The sequence below is a fragment of the Marmota marmota genome, unplaced genomic scaffold, assembly GCF_001458135.2.
Source record: "Marmota marmota marmota unplaced genomic scaffold, marMar, whole genome shotgun sequence".
Taxonomy (NCBI): Eukaryota; Metazoa; Chordata; class Mammalia; order Rodentia; family Sciuridae; genus Marmota; species Marmota marmota.
This window is the reverse complement of record NW_025999961.1, coordinates 11,604,248-11,628,678: the sequence shown is the minus strand read 5'-3', so window position 1 is coordinate 11,628,678 and position 24,431 is coordinate 11,604,248.

Below are 24,431 nucleotides of genomic sequence, written 5' to 3'. Positions count from 1 at the left end.
ACAGATATATATATATATATATATATGCAAAATACCCACCCAGGCTCACTCAGTAGTGAATTTTGGTAGTATGTCTTTTTGGAAGAAGTAGTTTTGCCTTTCCCACACATTATCAAGGACATGTTTGTTTTCTTGCTGCACTTCGTTATTTCTAACATGTATTCAGTTTGTGAACTGCGTATTTACATTCAGCCACTGTCAAAATCCTACACTCTGACCTAAATTGCACATGTCTAGAAGACAGGGCTTTTGCATTATACATAAATGCTACTTATTTATATCCTTACCTCTCACATAAAAAGAGAGCTTTTCCCTAACAAAAATTCTTCATAGAAGCAGGCAAGGATCACACTATCAGGACTCACCTGCATTCTCCCCATCTTTTATTTTAGTGTTCTGGGTTATGGATTTAGCCACAGACAGGTATTAAACATACATGAACATGTATGCACGTGCACACTCACAGACATACACACACACACACACACACACACATACACACACACCCCACAAACTGCTTTGTGGTGTAATCCATGAATAGATGATCAGATGTTGGTATATTAATTACACAGTAAAAGAAAAACATGGCTAACATTGTTTTGTGGTTTATTTAATAGTTACATGTTTAATTAACTTGTTTTAAATTTATTCAACTTAGGACTTGGATATCAATGTGCTCTTTTGGTTGGCTGTTCTGATGTAATCCTATATCATGAAACTATATGTACCTGCTCTTTTATACTTTCAAAATGATAAATAAAGTTTAACGGTTCTTTGATCTCTTGAAACCCAATGCATGAAATTTCTGCCCAGAACATTTAGTTATATTAATGCCTCATACATGATGTTTGTCCCTCAATCTGCTACTGCAAAAGGAATGCATTTTCATAATTATAAACCAGGTCAATAGATAATATGGAAACTTTGTTGCATGATTTTATATAAATATCATAGAAGAACACAGATTTATTTGATGTGCTTGTTGCATTATTATAAACTAAGGGGCCATGATTTGATACTAAATATGTACTGTGTTAAAAGTAGTTGATTTTATCATTTTACTCATTTTTTTTTTCTGAAAGTAGTAAGATAGGAAATAAGAACCAGTGACAAATAAGCTCTTTAAATGGAACACATTAGATTAAATGATAGATCATAATTTGAAAGAGCCTGATTAATAAGCCTTGAAGAGAATTTTTTATTGTTGAAATTAAGTTACAGTCTTCCTTTGTTATCTTTGGGAGATTTGATCCAGTACCCTTCCTGGATACTCTTGTCTGCAGATGCTCAAGTCCCTTATATAAAAGTCCCTTATATAAAATGGTACAATTTTTTAATCCTCCCATGTGCAGTATTTTATGTTATCTCTGCATTACTTACAATACTTAATTCTATGTAAAGATCATACACTCTGTTGTTTAGAGGACAGTAATGAGAAAAAATATCTGTTCAGCACAGAAACAATCATCATGAGCCAAGCTACATAAGGCACATCACAACAGTGCACATACTTGTTTCTCTTGTCACTGTTCTTTTCAATGGTATGACCCTTCTGATCATTTCTACTTAACAACCTTCAACCTTACGAGGACACATGAATAACACAGTCTTTTATACTTATAAAAAAGTATATAACACAATGCAACTTAGATACAAACTAAGATTGAGTATGAAGGCCTTAAAATGTGAAAAAAATATAAACAGAGAAGCATTATAAACAGTATGTTCGCATTAATACCATTTTCCTGTCACATGCACAGAAAACAAAATATTTTGTGTTCCACTTGATATTCTGTGATTTGAAATTGGCATTGGAAAAGAACATCGATTGTCATTGCCAAAAAGTATGATAAACGAAATGTCCCTTCTATTATTTGTTGTGCTTTGAGATAAAAATTTCATGGAGGCGTCCTCTGTTTCCTACAAATAATACCACAGTTTTGGTCCCTTTTGTAATGAACCTTGTTCTTTTTATAACCCTAACTTGCTTCAACTAATTATCTATGTCAAAGCAGCAGGAAGAAGATATTAAAATTCTTCCTCCAGAGCAAATGTGTCAAGTATGCCAAGGAAATTATAGTACTGGCTGATATGTGGTAGCAGGAAAGGAGGGCTGTGACTTCAGGTCAAGCTGGAGGGCGTTGCATGAGGTGGCACCATGGCTCATGGGGCTAAATATGAGGTTGAATTAGAAAATCTTGTTTTAAATAAGAGGACAACTGCCCCTGAATTAGAATTATTTATTCAAGAAAGTAAACTTAGAGAAAATCCTAACAATCTTTTGATAATGGCCTTTGGGATAGGGCACAACAACTGGCTAACCTTAAATGAGGTGAGATGTCAGAGATTCACAGACATATTTTTCAAGAAGAGGAGGTTCTAGGTGGGAAGTGTGGCCTCACTTACACATCTTGGATGGCTCCAGAAGAAACTCCTTAGACACAATTAGTAAGGAATAAGGAAAAGAGCTAACAAGGCAAGACCCCAATTCATAAGATTTTTCTCATTAATTGTCTATGTGGGCTGGGAATGGAGGAAAGAGATATTTTCATCTACCTTAGATCATGAGTACTTATTATTAATACTATTTATTATCAGCAATATATTATGGAAATTTAAAACCAAAGAATCTAGTCATAAGAATTAATTGTTAGAGACAAAGAAGACAAAGTGAATACAGTTATTCTAAGGTGAAATAAGTCCAGGGTTATAAACAGTGCCTTAGTCAGCAGATATTTGGGGGAAAGGATAATAAATCTTAGTGTTTCAATGTAGAAGAAATGTTAAGGAGAATTTGCTAGATTTGTATAAGACCAACAAAAAAAGATAATAAGATGTCAACTTTCTCAGCTGAAGAATCAGAGTATCTTCTCTCCTTCTCTGATCTATGTCAGTTTAATGACTCGGATCTCACTCAAATATGGAAAGGTCATATCGTCATAAGAAGCAACCCAACAACACTACCATGTTTGCATGTGTTATTTATCCCCTTATAAATTTGCAACAATAAATTTGTACTTGAGGGAAAGTAATATGTAGATATTATAATGATTAAATGGGAGATTTGAAGTGATATGAAACTAGAGGACTGAAAACCATGCCTCTTCATAACCTTCATTTGCAGAGAGAGTTACAGAGACCACTTGACCAGTTGAGTATTGGTCGAAAACTCACAGTGGGGGTCATGTTTCCAAAGGACTATGAAAGAGTTTATCTGGTCCCATAGCATGTAATGAAATGAATATAACAAGCAAATAACAGAAAAATTACATCGGTTTTTCCTAATGTAGAATAAAGACCATAAAGTAAAGCATTGTCAAATAAAAATAGTTTCCCTTTCCAGAAAAGTTTACAGAGATTAGTTTTATCAACAAATTGAGTTTAGATGTTGTCACAATGTTGAACAGTGCAAAATATCTGAATTGTGGTAGATGACACCAAGGACAAAATTTCAGGTGATAATCCAAATCACAGCTGCTTTCCCAGATGTGGTAGCTGACTGTAGTAGAATAACACAGCCTTTGGCACTTAATCATCTCTAACTATCTGGCAAAAGTGTTGTTATTGATGTGCATCAATAGAGAATATAAAACATAGTTGGCTTTCAATTGGCAAAAAAATAACTGTTCACCATTATGCCCTATGAATATTTCAACTCTCTTATTTTAGTCATAAATTAGACTCAAAGAATGTTCATCTTAATGATACTTAACAAACACTCAATGATTATCCACATATTAATGGCATGAAGCTAATTGGGACTTATGAATAGAAATTGGCAAGTACCCTGAATGTCACAATAGGACACACGCATGTTCAAAAAGGAGAGAAAATTTAAAAAATACATAGATATCTAAAAAGTATTGACAATTTCACAGATTCAGACGCTTTCAGAATAATGGAAAACATTTTCTTAGATAGACTTTATAACATTAATTAGAAAAATACTTACAGAATAACACATCATGTGGATGTCAGACACTGCTACTCATCAGCATTCAGGGTTTGACAGCAAGGGGCTCATGAGCTGAATGTCTGATTTTCCAGTGTTGAATGCTCAGAATTTGTTCAGATAATGGGCTCTGTAATGTCCAGTGGGATCTAGCTACAGCCACTGGTTAAAGTTCAACTCCTACATATACAGTATCCAAGACAGAAGCTGGGCAAAGTTCCTTGCAAAGACCAGACAACCATTTGGTGACAATTTAGCTTTCATATGGGGAAGATGCATTGATTCCAATCACCAGAACTCATATATCACTAGATGTGCCCTGATTTTCTTTGCCTATAATATTTATTTATATCACCATCTGGAGAATCAAAAAATACTTTTTATAAAAAGAAAGCATTGGTGTAGAATTGTAATAAGAAATGGGCATTTTATGTTACTGAATGTACAATAGTTTGTGCATGGTTGTGATAGCCACTGACTTTCAAATGCATCCAATAATATGTAATCAAGTCTTTAAGAGAATAGTGTTGGGGTCTGTAACCAAGTCAGGATGGCGCCTGGCATTGAATAGTAAAATTGTTTGTTAATTTTGACACAATCATTATCAAAAACACTCTTCATAGTTAGAGCAATGCTTTCCAGGAAGCATAATATTTTCTGATTGACAAATATTAATATCTCTTCTTTTTAGTAGGAAAAATTAATTGGCTAGGTCAGGGGTTTTAACTCACTGGTAAGCATGTGTTTAGCATGAGAGAAGCAATAGATTCCATTCCCAACAGCAAAACAACAACAATAACAGCTAACTATAGAAAGAAAATAAAATGCAGACTTAAAAAACATCAAGTTGGTAGAGACATTTGAATATATATATATATATATATATATATATATACACACACACACACACGTATGTATAAAACACATATGTGTATATATATATATATATATATATATATATATATATATATATAAATTTGTTTACTGGGAATTTAGTTTGTTGATGAAGGCTTTATTATGTAATATAATTTGATAATATATTGTACGCTTTCCATGTTGAAAGATGTAGACATGAATTAAATGTAAGAAGCCAGTCCATGTCACTAAAAAAATCATGAATCTTTCTTTACGATGAAAGTAGTCCAGTGAATTCTTCCTATCCTAATGTATTTGACTGGCTTTTTCATGTTAAGACAATGGTGAAGACACATGAATGGTCATTACTGTTGAAAAATTGGTCAGATTTGAAATATCTATAGGCTTTGATTAGAAAAAGTCAGTTTTTTTTTTTAAATTCTATTGTCTGAAATACTACCAATGTGGAACATTTTCTCATTGTTTCTTTGAAAAGAATTAGACAAGTTGAGGTAAGCAATAAACTGACAGTCCCATAATGTGTCCTCATATTTATTTGGTCACTTAAATCTTTGTATTTAGAGTGTGCTATTTGACAGCACAGTAAATATCAGTGAGCTCAAACTTCAGATTTGTTCAAAGAAAACCATTACCAATGTGCTAATCAGCCTGTTTATACTATTGTATTTTACATTCCCTAGCCATATTTATGTGATTACTAACCTAACCTACTGCATGTCCCCATAGAGGCAGGCTTTAATTGTGTTATTATTCTCATTATTTAGTAACATACAATTGAAGAGTTCTTAGCCTTATAAAGGTGAAAAACATGTTTTAAAATAACTTTTCAACACTTAGCCAATTCTAAGATTTGATATAGACTTTGGCTTTATACCACAATATGTATTTTTCAAATTCTACCCATTGGAATATTTTATGATTCCTATATTATTAAAAGTTGCTCATAGATGGAGTTACTAACTTTAAACAATCTACTTTTATGTGGTGCGAGCACATTGTAGAGAACTCTTTATTACTCAGGGTGAGTTACTTTTCATGTTCAGCCAAATATTTCTGGGGAATATGCTGGAGGGCATTATAATGAATAAAAGATGGGAAAGTAAAATGTGGCAAAAGTCCAGTTGAAAGTAAAAGAAATATTCTGAAGAAGTTATTATATTTCAAATGGCTTCTATTTCTTGAAAATATATTCTTATAAACACAGGAATTTCAGAGCAAACAAATTAGTGTCAGTGTGAAATTGTCTACAATCCTTAGCTTTCTCAAGACATTATCTTAACTATTTTAGATTTTTAATGATAAATGTCAGAATAGCACTCTGATTTCTTTAGAGCACACTTATAACATTTATACACCCTTATCATTGCCTAATTCAGAAGGCATTATCTTGAAATTATGCCCTTTAAGATTAATAGATAATATATTAAGTTACTATTTTTATTACTAGGCAAAAATAATAGGCTTTCTTAGAGTAGGAGGGCCTCAGACATAAAACTTTCTTACCTAAAGTTGACACAGTATAATCCATATTATATATAATGTAATAATGTATTTTAAATTTTTAAAATTCTCTATTGTGAAGATTATGTGATAAATTATTTACTTCATTTTCCTATTCCAGGGACAATTAATGCATTATTGTTCTATTGTCTCTATTTTTTTATGTGGGATTAATTTGAGACATTTTGTTCCCCTAAAGAGTCCATTTATTTTTGCCAGGTATTTAAATGCTACCCCTTAGAGCTGAAATATACAGTTGATCTAACAATAGTTCTATATATCCAGTCTCAGTTTTTAAAGATGTTAAAACATACATAGGGTCTTAATCTGTGATACAGTTCTAGTGAAAATGTACAAGCAATATTTTTCAACAGAAACTAAATGAATTTTCTGACACAATAAAGCTGCATAACAAACTATACCAAAGCATCATGGGTTTACAAAAATAAGCATTTGTTTTTGCTCTTAAATCTGTGTATTGGCTGGGTAATATCTATTAATTTGGGTAAGGCCCAGCAAATCCATGCGGCTATTGCTCACATGTTTATGGTCAACAGAGAGTTTGCTGAGGACTAGTGTGTAGAACAGAGTCCATTTAGATGTGTTCAGAGAAAATATTATGTAAGTTAAATTTAATAGAGAATTTTGACCAAAAGGATGATTTTTTTAATTTAATTTTTTACACAAATGGAGCACAATTTTTCATTTACCTGGTTGTACACGATGTAGATCACACCATTCATACAATCATACTCATATCTAGGGTAATAATGTCCATCTCATTCTACAAAATTCCCCCCACACCCTCCCCTTCCCTCTCTCCATTCTGCTCAATCTCAAGTTTCTCCATTTTTCCCTTGCTCCACCCCCTAACTATGGATGAACATCCACTTATCTTTGGTGTTTGGGATTGGCTTACTTCCCTTAGCATGCTATTCTCCAACTTCATCCATTTACCTATAAATGCCATAGTTTTATTCTCTTTTAATACAAAGTAATATTCCATTGTGAGTGTGTGTGTGTGTGTGTGTGTGTGTGTATCTCAAAGTTTCTTAATCCATTCATCTATTGAAGGGGGACATCTAGTTTGGTTCCATAGTTTATCTATTGTGAATTGATCTGCTATAAACATTAATGTTGCGGCATCACTGTAATATGCTGATTTTAAGTCCTTTGGGTACAGACTGAGCAGTAGGATAGTTGGGTCAAATGGTGGTTCCATTCCAAGTTTTCTAAGGAATCTCCACACTGCTTTCCAAAGTGATTACACTTTTTTCTTCTCTTTCTTTCTTTCTTTCTTTCTTTCTTTCTCTCTCTCTCTCTCTCTCTCTCTCTCTCTCTCTTTCTTTTTAAAATGGGGCAATACTAAAAACTAAAAGACATTCACAGAGCTTCCCCTGGTAGCATGAGAAGTAAGGGAACCTTTATAGTCTCAAGGGGAAGGCAAATAGAGACATGTTCTAATTGAATGCAGCAGGATATTTCTTAGATATGGTGTGGTTACATGCTTACTTTCTTTGGGTGTGATCTGATTAGTTGGCTACCTGTGATGCTCGGCTGCTTGATGACTGACTACAACCTGGCTGTTTGTTATACAACTACATATAAAAGTAATTTTAAGTTTGTTTACCTAATAAGTTAAGTTATTGTTAAATATATAATAATCCAAACTGTAGAGGTAACTCTAAGTCAATTTCCTCTTACCAACTTAGTTTGATATCTGAGACTACATTTTGCCAGTTTCATGTTTTCTCTCATACTTCAGAAAAGCCAAGTCTTGATATCTTTGCCATGATGTAAATAAGGGAGGTCCTTTTGACATCTCTGCTTGTCATTAAATTGTTCTGTTCCTTGGGTCAAATCAAGTCACAGGACCAGAGATGGAGGTAACTACAACTTGACAGAGCAAAGGGTGGTGCTGTAGGAGCCCATTAAGTCATGATACAATAGCCAATCCATCAGAAAAATCCCTCCTAGAAATTTTAAATCTTTATTTTTTATTTTTTGGTGATATAAATTGCCTTGAAGGAAATGAAATGAATTTGTGATTTTTTTTAAGGTATCACAGAGGTTATAATGGTTAGATATAAAGAGTTATCACTTCCCTTTTCAATGAAAAACATCATAAACCATGTATTTAATATTTCTAACTTCTACTTTTAAAAGTTAGTCATCTTTATTTCTATAAAAGGATTTAGGTTTTCAGGAAACAGAGCAGAACGTACAGAGTTCCCTGTTAAATACTCCCATTCTCCCTGCCCTCACTTGGTCCTCTTATTAACATGTTGCATTGATGTGATATATTAGTGACAATTAATGAACAAAGATGATACATTATTAGCTGAAGTCCATAATTACATTTATGTGTATAGTACTCTCTGTTTTGTCTAATGCCAAATATCATCTCTCTATCATACATAAAATTTAAACTGCTCTCCCAACGCCAAGGCTTCACCACTTCATCCCTCCTCTGTCCCCTCAATTCCTGGAAGCTAGTGCGTGCCCCTACTTCTGCCCTTTCCAAGATGTTGTATGGTTGGAATAAGAGCATTTATGCTTTTCAAACTGACTTCTTTCACCTCAAAATATGCAATTACAGTTTGCTCATGTCTTTTTGTTCTTGGGAGCTCATTTGTTTTTAGTGAAGTTGATTATTCCATTCTATAGATACACCATAGTTTGTTCATTCCATCATCTGCTGAAGAACATCATGGTTATTTCTAATATGGGGAATTATGAGTGAATCTGCTCCAAATCTTTATGTGCATGTTTTTTTGGGGAAACTTTTTCTAACTCATTTAAGAAACTACCTAGGATTGGGATTCATGTTTCATGTTATAAAAAGCTATGGTCAGTTTTGGAAGACACTGTCAAACTTCTTCCAAAGAGACTGTAATCTTCTGCCTTCCCACCAATTAATGAAAATTCCTGTTGGGCAACAGTTTCACTAGAAGTTTGACATGGTTCATATTTTAGATTTTGGCCATTCAAATACATAGATACTTATATATTATTATTGTAAACATTTAATTTTTTCCACATATGAAAATATTATATGTTCAATTAAAAATGATTTTCTTTAAAAAAAAAAGTACAAATTGCGATTCCTAAACTTCTCTTACAAAACAGTGCTACTGCTAGTATTCCTATGGTGGTTTCATGTGTTCTTGAAAGCATCTATTCATTTAACAATTACTATTTAGTAGAGTATAAAGAATCTGACTGGATCAAGATTATTTTGGATACAACACAATCTCTTGTTTTATACACAGAGTTTGTCACAATTCTTTGGAAATACTTGGTCATTGTTTAAACCAATAAATTTTGGTAGCATGACAAATACATTTCAGGTACAGTGCTAGGTCATACAGAAACAAACAAAAAAAAGTAAAAATGAAAAAAAACATGAGGTCATGAATGTAGACCAATTTTTAACTGTGCTAGCTGCAGACCAATTTTTAACTATACTACAACTCCCCTCTCCCACAAGAAAAAGAAAGAAAAAAGAAAATTAATTCCTCTCTGTGGGAATTGAGCAGAAATATGTGTGATTTGGGAATAAAATCATAAAATTGTAAAACTGTTTCTCCCATAAAAGATGCAAGTAGACTGATTCAAATAAATCTAAATGAATCAATACATGCTATCAATTCATAAGAATGAATTTTCTTTTATTCCTAAATGAATGTGAAACACATAAATAGATGTTTATAAAAATCAATATTTTAATGAATCTGAGCAAGGTAGTATCAGTAGTATATCATTTAAAAGGCAAATATGACTAGTCTGACAACATAGAAAATTGACAAAGCTTTATAAAAAGAATTACAGGATAAATAATTGACATTGATGTAATGAATTCAATAGAATAATGATTTTTTTTTCAAATAATTAGAAAGAGAGTATGGCATCTTTTTATTTCTCCAGGATTTTTTGAATCAAACAACTGTTCAATTTTCCAAAGTCTTAGTACTTGATTATTTTAAAAGTATAAATGCATGACAAGTAAATAAATTTTGCAACAGAGAACATGTGGAAAAGCCTTTGCACTACTAACTTCATGTCATTGTGTGGTCTAACAGGAATTCAAATACTGAATTGCATTTATTTTCTAATAACATAATGACTTCAATAGATTTTGTCTGGATTTTAAAAAGTGAAATAGAATTGCCAACATTAAAAGAGAATAAAAATATCAAAGTGCTCCATTTTGTATAATATATGTCAATCAATTTATGATATGCCATATACTTTTAAACTATAGAAATAAACAAAAATGAAAAACCACTATCTAGTAGTTCTCATAAATAACCTGACAAAAGTCTATTAATGCTGTAATGAAAATATCTTTATCTCTCTTTTGAGGCTACTGAAGGATATAGTCCATTATTTTATTGGCTCCTTATTATGAATTACTTTTTGTTAAGTTTGCTGGGATATTTTAGAGAATATTAGGGAATTATCATAGGATTTGTTAATTCACTAAACATAAAATTCAACCAATGCAAAAATAATCAAAATTACCAATTAGATATAAAAACACAATATAATATAAATAAAAGCATATGTAGAATATTGAAAATTAAAAAGTGAAAATAATGATGATCCACTTTAGAATATCATTGTTCATATAAAATTAGCATAGAGTACAGTTTGCTTTCAATACAATTTGGTCTCAAATGCCAAATATAATAACACATGATTAATAAACAATTATCAAACAGGTTTAGGAAGATTAATTACATTATATATTAATACAGACTTGAGGCAAGTCACTTCCACATTAGCTGAAACTAAGATATTAATTTTTAAAATTTAGCTGATAAATCTGATTTTCACCCTAATTTTGCTCACATATTTGTTAAAAAAATTCAAAAATATCAATATGAATTTATATATATATTCATATATGCTGAAACCATTTTCCTATTGGTTATCTGAACCAACAATATATTTCTTTGTCTGAAAGTTAGATTCCATTTTCCCAGGAGAGGTGATTGGGAAAGGATAGCTTTGAGCCACATCCACCCTAGGGTGTGATTTTACTAATACGGTTTTATTTGATCATACACACACCCATCTTTTTTGTGTGTTTTCTATATTTACTATCATATGCATCTAAGAACAGAGGAGCAGTGACACAGACTACATGTGGCTGTTACAGCCCAGATATTTACGACCTAACCCTTTATAGAAAAACATATAGATAATTAAAGCTCTATAGTCTAGAAACTGAAACTAATATAAAAAATAATACTAATTTTGATCTCTTTATATGTTCTCTGACTAAATAAAGTTTCAGAAATATATCTATAAAAAGACACATAATGCAGGGAGGTGAGTATGATGAAAGCTGTAGGGAGGTGGAAACATAAAAACACAAGCTACCTGTAGATGGTAACTGAAAAACTCCCAAGTGAAACGATAACTGGGTTTGGTCTTAAAACATACTATGGTGAATTATTTATATTAAAAATATTATTTTTATAAATATACATTTCCTTTGAAGGGAATGATAGATATTTTAGATATTTTCCTCCACTGTAAGATTCAATTTGACATAATATGAGAAAACAACTGACTTTTCCAAAAAATTCCTTGTGCCTTTTTATCAATTTGAGGCTGAGAAGTACCATTTGGCTGAGGTACGATATTTATTGAATGGATATTCTACAGTGTGATGGGTGTTTGGTTCCAGGTTTTTGCTCAAAAGAGCTGTTACACATCTCCCTAAGCACATATGCAGAAATTTATTTTAGATACAAAATTCCAAGCATAATTAATATGTCAGAGTTTTCTAAGTCTACATCTTTACAAATGTTTTTATCACTACTTCAGTGGTTATTTTTGTTGAGCAAAAAATAGTTTTTGAGGCTACCATGATAACAAGTTTGTTTATTACCACGATTCTCACCATCCTAATAAACTAAATTCTTTATCTTAAACACACTCTAGCAATAATGAATAAGAAAGATATAGACACACTCCTTCTACAGTATATAGTATTGGTTGCTGTGATAGGCATAAAAAAAGGCCAGCTCAATTTTTTCATAACCTAATCCCCATAATATTGTAATATGCAAGATGGTGCATGTGAGTTAATATGGGCTTAATGTGTCTAATATTCTGGCCTTAATGTAAGGAGATATCTTCAGTTATCTACAATCCAGTTTAATGACTATGGCCTTTTACATGTGTGAGAGAGAGCAGGAGAAACAACACCAGGGTGACTTGATGAGAAAAAGACACAAACAATATTGCTGTGATAGGAGACAAAAAGTAATCATGAAGCCGGGCGCTGTGGTGCATGCCTGTAATTCCAGTGGCTGGTGAGGCTGAGGCAGGAGGATCCTGAGTTCAAAGCCAGCCTCAACAATGGGGAGGCAGTAAGCAGCTCAGAGAGAACCTGTCTCTAAACAAAATACAAAATAGGGCTGGGGATGTAGTCAGTGGTTGAGTGCCCCTGAGTTCAATCCCAGTATCCACCACTCCCCCCCCTCCAAAAAAAATGAACATGAGCCAGGGAACCATGGTAATCTCTAAAAGCAAAATAGGAAAAGAAAATATATTCTTCCTTAGAACTTCCAAAACAGAATTCAACAGTGCGTTTAGCCTGAGTTTAGCCCTATGAATCTTCTGATTTCCCAAACTGTAACAGTTTAAATGTGCATTGTTTAAGCTACTGAGTCTGTGGTTTTATTTATTTATATATCATTCATTCAGATATTTACTCATTTATCTATCTATTTATTTATTGTTGAACTCAGGCCCCTGCAAAGTTCAGACTCAACCAATGAGCTACACCCTGGCTCTTATTTTGAGTCACTTTTCAAATGCCTTGAATAATAAACCATTACATTCACACTTTTATTTTTTGTCAGTACAGTGAATACGAAACTTTATTTTATAATGACATTGACTGGCATTTCCCTAATTATTGGACAATATATGCATCTCTTCAAATATGTATTGCTCATATAATCTTTTTAGTTGAAATTTTTAATGATATCCTTTGCCCACGTTCTCTTTACATTTCTACTGCTTCTGATTGTTTTAAAAATTTAAAAGAGTTCATATCTTAGTAATAATGTTCTTAGTTTTAAAAATTGAAATATATTCTCCATGTGTTCCTTTTTTTTCAATTTCCACAGGGTGTCTTTTTATGAAAATAGTATCCACTTAAACATAATTAAATTTCCATATATTCTCAGTTGAATTAGTGGTTTAAAATAATTCTTCCCTACCCTATTATTAAACATATTTCCTACTTAGATATTTAAAAGTTTGTTTTCAACATTAAAGTTTTAATCTGTTTGAAGTGCATGTATATATTATATTACTGATATATTATACATAAAATGCATCTGATTTGCATCAAGATACACTTAATTTTCATGTCAATAATATTTTTCATGATCTGCGTTAAACACAAAAATCATACATTGATCTACAAATTTAATACATCATAAGATAAAGTTCCTTGAGCTCCCTTTAGGTAAAGCAGAAGTACAACTTTTCCTACAATTCAACATTGTTTTAATTTTTATTCTTTTATGTCAGTCCTACTGTTGGAATGACAAACAACTGCCAGTTGTTTATGACCAGAGGTATAAATAATATCAGGACATTTTTGTTTTATATAATATTTATAATCAAAATTTAAATTTCTGGATATATTTCTAATGATAATTTGATTAAAATTTTATCAAACTTATATTATTAAACCTGGGCAAATGATAAGATAATTAGAATATTTATGATATTAAAACTTCTTACCCACAAATCTGCTTAAGGTTACTTTGTAGAATATTATAGTTTTCTTTCTCAAATTATTGTGTATAAATGCTTCTAATGATTTCTATGCATTTGATATAATTTAGAGTTTCATGTACAAATCTTATCACTTTTAAATAATGGCAACTTTACTCTTTTGTTATCAAATTTCGCACTTCATAATTGATAGATGGAAGCCTATTCTTTTTTTATTTTTTGTTGTGCTGGGAATTGAACCCAGGCCCTTGTGCATGTGAGGCAAACACTCCACCAACTGATCTGTGTCCCCCAAAACCCTTACTCTTTTCTTTTATGAAATGCTCCACTAGTTTTCCATCACTTGTCTAGTTTTTCTTACATAAATAATACAAAGATATATTTTGATATCCAATGAAAACATGCAACTTCTCAATACACTGATTGAATTGTTAAGTAAAATTTCTCCATTCTAATCTAGATAATAATATCATAGCAAAATTCCAGAAGTTTGTAATCCTATCTGCAAATGAAAAAAAATGTACATTAACATTAATTGAGGTATCATTAGTTTCAATTAAAGTGTCATTAAAGTAAATTAATTTCAAAATTCAAAATGATTTTTTATAACTTTCCCTCATACAGGTGGCTATGTCCAAAGATGCTTTAAAAAACAATAAAAAAAAACTCTGCCTAAAATTCCCACAACTTCCATAAATCAAAACTGTTCTTCTGGGTTAATAGTGATTCATCATCCCCTTCCCACTGGCTTGATCGGATTTCATTAGGGATGCTTGTTTTAGCCACTGGCAGGCAGTCTATGATGTGAGTTAACATTCTTTTAGTATTAAGAAAATAATTCAGATTTTGATCAATTTTCTCACTTATTATGACCACCAATGTTAACATCAGGAGAAAATGTCACTATGATATAGCACTTAATCACTTAATAAAGATGAGAAAACAGTAGTGGAACAAAATAGAAGTTATGGAAATTCACAAACATATGCAAGACATTCCAATACCTCCCTCTATAGCCAGTGATTGGAATATGAATGGGAAGTACCTGTGACAAGGTGATTGGGGCAGCATCACTAATATAATCTTTTTTTAGATCTTAGGACTATTGCATCCCTCTAGTGAGTGAGTCTAAAGAATATTTTGTATGTAATTATTTATTAACTTGGAAAAAAGCAGAAGGATAAAGATTTGATATATATGCTTTTGTTTAATTACTCTAATTAGCATAACACTCACCATTGAGCTGGCTTTAGAACTTCTTCACACTTGGTCTTTGGCCTTTTAACTGTGGTTCCATAATTTGTTTTCCAGTGAAATTAAATAAAGAAAGGAGAAAAAAATCATCACTCACTTCTCACTTCTGAAGGCTAATGCAAACTCCTCTTATTTCTCCTAGGCTGAGGGGAAAAAAAAAACACAGAATATTTTGCTATGAAAAACAATGTTAATTTAAGAAATTATAGGCATTCTAATGACTATCCACATACATTCAAATGAGTGCAGACCATCTGCTGCCTGGATCAGAACAATGAGCTTAGCAGTTTGTTGGGTATATTTGTACCTATTCCTCCAGGAATAATCATGCTTTAATAGGGGGTGGGGGTGAAATTAATTGTTTGCTACACTTGCCATGTTGAATGAGTGATATTTCCTAAGATAACTACAAAAACCTTTGAGAAGGGTAATCCCAGTGAAAGAGGAACTGCTATTGACGTTTTTTTACCTTAATGTAGGGGAATATGAGATGGTAGTAGGATCTTTATATATGAACTTACTGAAATAGAACCCTTGGAACCTGCAGGCTTATTCACATCTCTCTACACCTAAAGGCAAAAAATATTAGCCAGAATAAAAAGTTAACTCAAAATATCTTTATGCTGTTCTGTTGAAGGATAAAGGAACTAATGTGAGTTGTAAAATTTAAGCAGATCTAAAGTATACGTATGTTTATGTGTATGAATCTAGTAAGATCATCAGAGTGTGGGAACTTAAATTTGGGAATGAACTCCATAATACAGTTGGTCTTGATTTACTTAATTTTTAAACAGTATAATTCAAGTCAGAGTTTTAATAGTACATGTGTATGTATTATTATACTTACACGTATATTTTATAAAACAAATACATGCTTGTCTACACATGCTCCTCAAGTTATGATGCAGTAATGTCCTGATAAATCCATCATTAATTTGAATATATCATTAATTCTTTTAGTACATATTGTACATCATAGCTCAGTCTAGCCCATAACATGCTCAAAATATTTATGTTAGCATATACATGGGAATCACCACAAAGTATCCTAATGGATAGTTGAAGCCCAGGAAAAGAACAAGTGTCAAAATTCAAAGAATGGCTTCTACTGATTACATACCATTTTTGCAAAATTATAAAAGTTTAATTTGAACCATTATAAATTGCATTTGTTTTATATAATGTCATTGTTCCTATGCATTTTTCTAAATTTATATTATGCTTTTTTTTTTCTTTTATGAATTTAGTCCAGTTTCTCAATACCAAATAGAATTCAAAGTTAATTTTAAGAAATGTAAATTTAAACAATACTTTATAAAGACAGATTAATTTGTAAGGAGATTTTTTTTCCTTTAAATGTTTTTAAAGTTAACACAAACTACTGTGTGCAGTATGCACCTGTAATCCCAATGGTTTAAGAGGTTGAGGCAAGAGAATTGCGAATTCAAAGTCATCTTTGGCAATTTAGTAAGGCACTAAGCAATTTAGCTAAACCTTGTCTCAAAACAAAATATAAAAAAAAGAATGGGGATATGACTCTGGGGTTAAGTACCCTTGGGATCAATCCTTATTACAAAGAAACAAAAAATTACACAAACTTATTCCATTCAAAATTATATTCAAAATTACATATTGCTGAAGACTCTTGATTGGATTGGAAGTCAAATAACATTATTAAACTACCTGTAACACATCTGAAACTAAAAAAGTTTTACTTTTATATTTCATAAAGAGATTAAAGTAAAAGACACACAAGTAAGACATCTTAAAATGGTCCCCTATTTTCAAGATAATTTAGAAGATAATTATGGAAATATAGTAGATTTTTGCACAAGTCAGAGATTTTTCCTGTTCATAAACTATAATAGAAATGTCTACTAGTGAATTCAATTACTCCAATAAACACAAAAATAAAAGTCTCCCTTTACTTAAAGTAATTCTTGATTTAAGCTAGATCCTTTTACCCAGGAATAAAAATACCATTGTTTATATATGACTGCTATAGTTTAAATATACCTCAAAGGCCCCTTGGTATAAGTTTTGGTCTCTGTTGGCACTATTGAGAAGAGGTGGGACCTAGTGCGAGACTTTGATGTCACTGGGACATGGCTTTGAAGGAGACTGGGAAGCCTGCTCCTCTGCCACTCACTTTCTTTTGCTTCATGGCATTGAGGAGAGCAGTTTCTGCCAAATCCTCCTGCCACGGTGCTTTCATTTGCTTCAGGATCCAAAATAATAAGATCAATTGATCATGAACTGAAACTACCATAACCATGAGCAAAAATAAACCTTTTATCTTCTAAAATGGATTATCTCAAATATTTCTTTTAGTGATGAAAATCTGACAAACACAAAAAATTGGTACCAAAAATTAGAGCTGTTACAGTGATGTCCAGCTACTTTTTGCAATTTAAATATACAAATTTTTAAAAAAATAATCTCCATATAAATTGAGTCAATATAAATATTCATATAAATAGGTTTGTTGCTGCATATAATTCAATATATAGATTTACAAATGCCCTTCTCTGATTTAATATGGGGAATTATTGAAGCATATTTTTCATAGTATTTTCTTTGTTTAGTAATAACAAGTCTGGTTATGCTTGACTTCCAATATTCTAATAATAATTTATGAATCAGATAAATTGAAATTACTAATGCACAATATTTAACATTATTTAATTATATAATTGTATGAACGCAATAAAATTCTAATTGTTACAGAAGAAGTGACTGATAATTAGGTTACATTCTGGGTCAACTAAAATATGATTTCATCATCTTTACTTACATTTAAAACTTCAGGTGTGAGGGAAGGCAAATGGTGGACTAGGGGCACCAGCACATACTGACTGCTCTGGGATATTGAATCAAATAATAAGTGTGTGTCTTCACAATGAAGTAGTGTGGCCTTGAGAGAGAATATCAGTGTAACATTAGAGAAGCAGTTACTAGGTGAATCCCAGAAATACTGGTTTTCAAAAGAACAAGAGCATTTATTTCAAAGCAAGGAAGATCAGGAACTTCAGCAACTTTTCAATATAAAAGACCTAAAATTCATTCTTCTTCACTAGGTCAGACCATGTCTACACCACTTCATCCTGGGTCCAGAAGAGAGACTGTGACACATCCATCTGCCATCTCTGGATGACTAAAGGCACAGTGGGAAGAAGCAGAGAGGCTTTACAAACAGAACTGGCAGTCTGAGGTTAGTGACCAAGAGGAAGTTCAGTTTAAACTAGATCCTTTTATATGGACTCAGGAGGGGGCTAGGGCCAGGGATCCTGTTGCTGGGTTCAGTAGAAGACTGAGAGTCCACAGCCACCACCCCAGAACAGATCCTTGTGGGCTCAGCCACCTCTCCCACACACAGAGTCATTCCGAGGATCCACAAATGATGTAGCAGTGGCTCTGCTTGTTTCTCTTTCTTTTTTCATGTTTTATAGGGAGAGTATGAACCCACCCAAAGATTCAGTATGAGTCCAAAAAAGAGGCTGTGTCAAAGATCCATTGACATCTCTAGGGTTTGGGGTATGCATTCTGCCATTCTGGAGGTCTGCAAAGCAGAGAAAGGTGAAGAGCATTTACGTTAAAAAATATTATTTAATTTTCAATGGATCTTTATTTTATTTATTTATATGTGGTGCTGAGAATTGAACCTGTGCCTCAGATGTGCTCCACTGAGCCACAACTGTAGCCCAAGCATTAAATTTTGATATTGGTGGTCCAGGTAACTGGACCCACAATGGAGTTTCTCAGAATTACTTTGACCTTGCCAGAGTTTGACAGTGTGAGGATCATGTAGATAAGCTCACATGCATGAATTATGTGCATTTTCTTGAAACAGAGTGCTAATCTCTATATGGGAAAAACTATTACATGGTGTCTCACAAAAGATGTTTGATTTAGTCACAGCCTTCATGACTAGAGACATTCGGAGGACTACACTTCCAATGCCTAGAAGATCCCAAATCTGAAAGTCTTTAAAAGGAATCTCTCCATCTAAAATATCTGGACAAGGAGGAATATATAGTATTTTATGCTAATTTTTATTTTGCTTATATTGTTTTCTGAGTAGGTTTATTTTGATCACCCCATCTTTCACAGAGTTCTAGACAATTTAATATATTTTTCTTAATTAACTAAACTAGATATACTCTCTCTCTTTCATTATTCTGCTTTCTCCTATTTTACCTTTCTTTCTCTTCCTATTTGTTCTCTCTTATCTTCTTCTAATTCATTTTTTATCATTTTCTTCTTTCCACTTTTATGCTGTATGTAGTTTGAAACTAATTTTGCATTTTTAATTGCCTAATTTTAAATCATATATTATATTATCACTTCCCTTTTCTTATTTTTTGTTAGTGTTGCCATAAAGAATAATTTTTCTACCAGGGAATAATTGTTGGAAAGAATTCTGCAAACATGGTCTAACCTGAAAGTCCATAAGGAGAGTAAAGCTCAGTGGGTTTTGATAAGCTGACTGTTGATAAGCAAGTGTTTTACTTTATGTGACTCAATGCCTACAGAAACTTACTAATGCATTTTTTTCTGTGTCTAAATTACAGAAATCTAGCCTCAGAATTTATAAAGATGAACAAATCCTGTTAGTGCAGAGGACTTCAAAATTTTGTGAAAGACCAAGAGGACATTAATTCCCGTTAATTATGTGTAGTTGACTAGAATTTGGAGAAGAAATATTCTTGAATCTTGTTTCATAACCTGGATATGGAAGAAGCAATTTAAAAGATAGTTTAAATGTTAAATCAGAATTCTTGCAAAAATTTCCAGAAATATTTTCATCTTACTTTGCTCAAAATGATAGAGTAAACAAAGTTGTATACATCAATTTACAACTTATTGATGGACCAATTTGTTAGAGCCTATACAAAGAAAAGTAGGACCAATATCCTCTCTGTATGTATTTGCATCTGATTGTTACGTTTGACTTATGTGAATAAAAGAGACATAGATAGCTGGTAAACATTATTACTGACTACATCTTTGAAGGGTTTTTTTTTTTCTGTTTGTTTGTTTGTTTATGTTTGTGTGTGTGTGTGTGTGTGTGTGCATGCTGGGGATTGAACTCAGGGCTTTGTGCATGCAAGACAAGCACTCTAGCAACTGTGCTATATCCTCAGCCCTATGAAGTATTTTTTAAAGACACTAGGGTATCAGTCAAACTGAGTAAAGAAGATCTTTCTTACCATTGTTGATGCAGATCATCCAATCCATTGATGACTTGAACAGAACAAAAATATGAAGGAAGGCAAAAATAACTCTCTTTCTCTCTCTCTCATTCTGTCTTTCTCTCTCAGCTGAAGTATTCATCTTCTGTCATCAGGCATCAAGTTCCTGGTTTCTGAGTCTTTGTACTGTTTTCAGGGCTTAAAACTTTAACATTCCTTTGCTTGTCCTCAGTTTTTTAGACTTTCATTAAAAAACACCACTGAGGTTCTTGTTTCTCCAACATTCAGATGACTACCTGTGGGATTTCTTGGCCTCCATGATCATACATTCATATTATTATACTAATTCCCATTGTACATATATATATATATATATATATATATATATATATGTATAATTTATACATATGTATTATTTTATGTTTAATAACAAACACAAACACATCTATATGTTCTATTTAATCTCTGGACAGTACTAATTAGTGCACTGTGCATGATAAAGAATCAAATATGATCACAAAAGTAGAAAAAGGATTGTGAAGAAATTTCCATAATATTGAAATTAAAAAAAAACATAAAGAAATGCATTTGGTAATAATGTAAAAATATAACATCTACATATTAATTAGTTCTGGTTGATGTATTGTCTTTTATTGAGATTATTATTATTAAAGAAAATAATATTTAAAATAAATAAATATCCTGACAGGTGGGTCCATAAATATTACATTTATTATATATAACATATATAATAAATGTAATATTTATTACATTTATTATATATATATACATATAATAATATACATATATATACATATATATATATACACACACACACACACATATATGTGTTTCTTGGATTTGGTTATATGTGTGTGTGTGAGTGTGTGTGTGTGTGTGTATATATATACACATATATTACTGAGAAAGATTTAATAAGTCAGATATATGATTATTAACTTTTCAAAAAAAATATCTATTTGATTTTGCTATTTACTATTTGATTGGAGTACACCCATTACTAAGTTACATGTAAACTTACCTATTTTTATTAAGTAGTAATCAGATGGTTACAATTTTATTCTTCATTACTTTTATTTGTTAGAAACTTTATTTTGCCATTATTGACAGACTGTGTATAGTTCTACATCTTATGTTCTGTTTTTCCTTAGAAAGTAGCATTATTGAGGTATAATTCCCATATGTAAGATTTACCAATTCAAAGCACATAATTTAATAATTTTTGTCCATTCACAGATTTGTGTAAATATTGCCAATAATTTTAAAACATTATCATCAATGTTCCTCCCAAGAAATTCTCATACCCATCAACATTAACTCTGATCTCTCCTTCTCTCTCATACACCCTTGTCTCCCTACCATATGTGAATATTAGTCTACTTTCTGGCTGCAGAGATTGAATATATATCTATATATGAGACTCTGTACGTATATATATGTACATGTATATATGTCATATTATTGGTAAGTTTTGCCCTCTTACTTCTTTAATTTAATATGTTTTCAAGTTTTATCCATGTAATATCATATAACAGTAATCTCTTTCATTTCTATTGCTAGATTTAATAGAATTGTATGGTTAAGTTATTAATTCCTGGGCTGGGGAGATAGCTCAGTTGGTACAGTACTTGCCTTGCCTGCACAAGGCCCTGGGTTCAATCCCCAGCACCACTAAATAAATAAATAAATAGATAAATAAATAATTCCTGAGTTAAATAAATGTTTATATGTGTTACATATGGTTACTAATGAAACCAGGGTACTAACTTGATAATATTAAAGAATGCTTTTATTGCTTTTGTGTTTTATTTTTTGTTCTATGTTTTAAAGAATATAGTTACTGGCATAATACAAAAGAAAGCTTAGACTGAAAATTACTGACAAATCAAAACAACATACATATACCATTTTTAGAAATATAACTATGTGAAATCTTCAATAATAATCTATTCTTGACAGGAAAGTAGCATTTTAAGAAGTTAGTTTATAGCTAAATAGTTAACATTCAGAAATCTAAGGTATAGTTTTGTATGACCTTGTGAAAGAAAAAAGAAATGTCAAGTTCTACACTTAGATAAACTTCTGATTTTTCCATTGTGTTCATTAGAAACATCTGAAAGGCATTTGACATTATTTGTATTTTTGCAGTTGTTTTCATTAATTCATCTAAAACTGTGAAATTTGTTGAGTTTTCCATGACCATCCCAAGAAATAAGTTACCTGACTACTTGGTATATGGATTCCTTACCAAAAAAAAAAAAAAGAAGATGTGTTGTGGAAAAACAAACATTTTTCTTTGTGTATACAAAACTCATGATAAATTTTTCCATGAAATCTAGTAATAGCTATGAATTTTGTAATTCTATTTGAATAGAAACTGTAACACTTTTGCTTGATGGTAAAGTTAGAATTGCAGTAAAGTTCATTCTAACATATAGTTGTTTACTTTTTAATTATGAGTCATAAGGCTTGACTATAATTGCATTGGGTTTGCAGAATCTTTCATTATTTCCCTTTAAGGTATAGTCTCTTGTTTCTAATATCTATAAATATCTAATTATCAAAGATACATGCTATAACATTAATATTAACCCTTTACAAATGGCATTAAATTTAAGAGCATTACTGATTTTTGTCCCCTGACCTAGATTATTTTGTTGTTCAGTATATTAAAATTTAGTTTGCTTGGTTATTACCTAGGTCTAACAAAAGATTGTTATTTGTGTATCTATACGTTCTGACTCCAAAAATAATTTTAGCATCAGTTAAATTATTTGCACAAATATTTTCATTGTATACATTGGAGCATATCAATAATTATCTCATATTTCCACATGGGTTTGAGTAACATGCTTTAAGATAATTATCATTCTTGCCACGAAACGTTCTAACAATACTTCTTATTAAGTTGTAAATTAGACATGTTTTCATGAGGCAAGTGTTTTGAAATTACTGAACTGTTGTTTATTAGAAATATCTTTTTCTGCTACTCAGTTAAATGTGTTAATGAAAAGACAAAGTGAGATACTGGAAATTGGTTGAACTATCCTAATCAATGCTTATTAATTTTCTAAGCAATTATTTCAGGCTTTAAATTATATCATCTTATTTCTGAAAAGAATAAATGGTCTGGGAAAACATTCTTATACTTTATTCAAGATTCCCTTCTTTCTAATTGCATCTGAATAGATTTCATTGCTGGTTAGACTAAATGGTTAGCCTTCCTTTGTGGGGAAATGATACAGCTGTTTAAAATAATTTTTCTCGATTATTTAAAGTGTTCCAATAGTCTGAAAATGTATTTGTATTAAAAGCCTTTCTAATAAATTTTCAGAATAAAACACTGTAGTTAAAAAATAAACGTGAAAATAAAATAGGTATTTTTGGCTTCTTACTATCTGGATATTTAGTAATCATAGAATAATCTCTATTGCCCCCAACATTTTCATTACATTTACATTTGTTGTAGCAAAGAATAATAGCATTTCTAGGGTTGGGATTTTGGTTCAGTGGTAGAGCATTTGCCTTGCGTATGTGAGGCACTGAGGTTGATCCTCAGCACCACATAAAAATAAATAAAATAGAGGTATTGTATTCATATACAACTAAAAATTATAAAAAAATATTATTTAAAAAGAAAAATATCATTTCTAAAGTGTATTGTCCTAATTTATTTATAATGTGACAGTCTATTTTTATCATTCTCTAATTTCATATTTGCAAATTTGTATTCTTCAAAATTTATTTGGAACCACCAAATCAAAGCGTGGGACATTGTAAGGGCCATTCACATGCAGATATGCTTACTGTGGTGAAAATTTTGAGTCACAACAGACGCATGGAACTTCCCAGTTGAGGTGGTAATG